Genomic DNA, 2,544 nt, shown 5'->3' on the forward strand with positions numbered 1-2,544 from the left:
TCTTTCATACCTGTGGCACTGGTAGCACCCAATATACCATCAGGAGGTGGGCAGGGGGTACCACAAGGTCTGAAGTGTAGGTTTTACCCCAGGGGCCAAAGCAACCTAGTGATGGCACTGAGGAGGAGATTGTGAGTGTGAGATGGATGGGGGAAACCCACTGAGAAATTTCACCTGTCTTATACTGGCTCTGCGATTCTACTGTTGCAAAAGAGATACATCTCTCATTGCAGACTTCCCGAAAAATCCATAGGCATCATCTCATGGATAACAAACTTCTTTTCATCTATTCCTCCATGTGCTAAAGATGGAGTCCAGCTCGAGTTAGACAAAGGTACCAATGGGTCACTGATTTCAGGGGGGGGGGGATGAGCAAGAGAGATCTTTACTCATCCTGATGAAAGAAATAGTGTTGCAAATCAATTAATTCCATTGGATTTAAAATTACTGTGTCAACTGGATCGCTACCATTGATAGGTGGTTGGAAGGCACTCCCTCCAAGTGTTTTATTTTCCCTTCCTCTGTTTTCATTAGATGCAACACCATCAAGCACATGCTGAGTCAAAACACTAGAAGGGTTGGAAGAGTCTCTCTTGAACATGCTGAACTTACTTTTACTATAAATAGAGCCCATTATATCCTTGGCTGCCATAAACAACAACAACTTATGCTAGGGCAATTCCTGTATTATAGGCAACAGTAGCTCTTGCTTGAAAGCCTTCGTCACCTGTCGCAATGTCATTTCTGGGTCAGACACTCACCTTGAAAACTCAGTGCAGGAAAGGAGGACCCAACACATTGATAATCCATTGCTTACAATGCATGTGATGCTCAGATTTTGCTCTTCTTCTTGTTGGCATCCTTCAGTCTCGGAAGACTATGGTATCGCTCTCTGAATGGTGGTTCTGGAACAGAGTGTCCTCTCCAGTGCGCGAAGCCTGGATAAAGTAGGTTTGGAGGATAGGCTGTTACTCATGCAGCAAATCCCCCCTCTCCACATTACTGAAATGGTCCAATGGAAAGGCAGAAGCCAATACGGTTGGTTCCAGCAATGTCGCAGGAGTTGCCAGAATGTGACTGTGTTCAGCCATGAACTGCCTCAGGGACTCCGGCTCCGGATTTTGCCTTGAGGTTGACTCCTGAAGCCTTTTCCATAACTGGATGTAGCACAAGGTAGTGGAGGTTTGGGATCGGAGTTTTCCTTCTTTCAGATGAGCTGCCTTCCCAGGCTATCGAGTCCCATCTACCCAGTGGCTGTTTAGTCACCTCTTATGACAAGTGCAGTCAAACTGAGGGCCTATTCTTATCCCCCAGTCCCCAGGGGTTAGGATTTTGCTCAGCTGTGTGATATATATCAATGTCCTATCCACAGTGTATGATACAATGGTATCAATTTTTCCTCACTAACGACCCATTATGAAAGGGGAGGGGAACTCATCTGGATCTTTTCAACAAATGTATGACATGCATTTCAACAAAGGCGTGACATAAAATAAAATAAAACGACATAAAATCAAAATATTTCCTGATAATTAGTAATATCCTGAGTTCTTCTGATCATGGATCTTGGTCTGCCCAATGAGGGAGAGGTGGTATTTTCTGATCCCTCTGCAGTCCCTAATATCTGTTCCTGAGGGCCTCCCAACTCTCAGAGTCAGATTTTTATTTTTTTTAATGGGGATTCAGTAATCTGCAGAAGATCTGTGAAAGCCACATACCCCCTTGTGCAAATGGAGAATATCCCGTAAATAGAATAAGAATTTGGGGGGGGGGGACCCATTAAAGTCAAAGAATAGTTAATTGATGAGAACAAAGCTATTTAAAAAATCCTCTTGCTTTGGACCAGAAATCTATGTATACTGCAGTGTGGGCATGCAATCCTTGTATATGTAGGATCCTCCATTCAATTTAGCAGAGGGACAGCAGTAGGCATGTGTATGCCCTTTGTGTATGCCCTGTTGCTACAGAGAATGGGGGAGCCTACATGGGATAGTTCCATGCACATGCCTGATCTCGTCTGATCTCGGAAGCTAAGCAGGGTCAGGCCTGGTTAGTACTTGGATGGGAGACCGCCTGGAAATACTGGGTGCTGTAGGCTTATACCATAGTCTTTCGAGACTGAAGGTTGCCAACCAACCACTTTGGAGTTTAAGATCAAAGGAATGGCACATCTGTCTAGATTTCCTTGTTGTGAAATCCTTATTAATTCAGATCAGCTACATGAGGTGATTACACACATGACGTAACCATTATTTAGCCAAACGGTTTCAAAGGCGTTCATTAGAGATCAGCTGGCAGATTAATAAATGCCAGTTCACATTGTTTCCTGGTGAATTTGAAGTAGCTAACCCTTGGCTATCTTGTTAAGTATTAATTACATGACTAAAATTACCCTGCAAGGTTGGAGCCACTAATACGAATATAATTAACAATTTATTTATTGCATTTGCTCCCTGCACACGGATAGCAAATGGCCCATTCGCTTGCTGCAGAATACTGTTAATGGAAGGAAATATGCTTTTTGTGTTCATATAGGGCACAAAC

The 2,544-nt window shown here is 43.5% G+C and overlaps 1 pseudogene; it reads left to right on the forward strand.

The window, feature by feature from the left end:
- The first annotated feature begins 1,978 nt into the window (after window positions 1–1,978).
- Window positions 1,979–2,098, forward strand: LOC136649941 (5S ribosomal RNA; annotated as a pseudogene).
- The last annotated feature ends 446 nt before the right edge of the window (window positions 2,099–2,544 follow it).

Source organism: Tiliqua scincoides, chromosome 4 (genome assembly GCF_035046505.1).
Source record: "Tiliqua scincoides isolate rTilSci1 chromosome 4, rTilSci1.hap2, whole genome shotgun sequence".
Taxonomy (NCBI): domain Eukaryota; kingdom Metazoa; phylum Chordata; class Lepidosauria; order Squamata; family Scincidae; genus Tiliqua; species Tiliqua scincoides.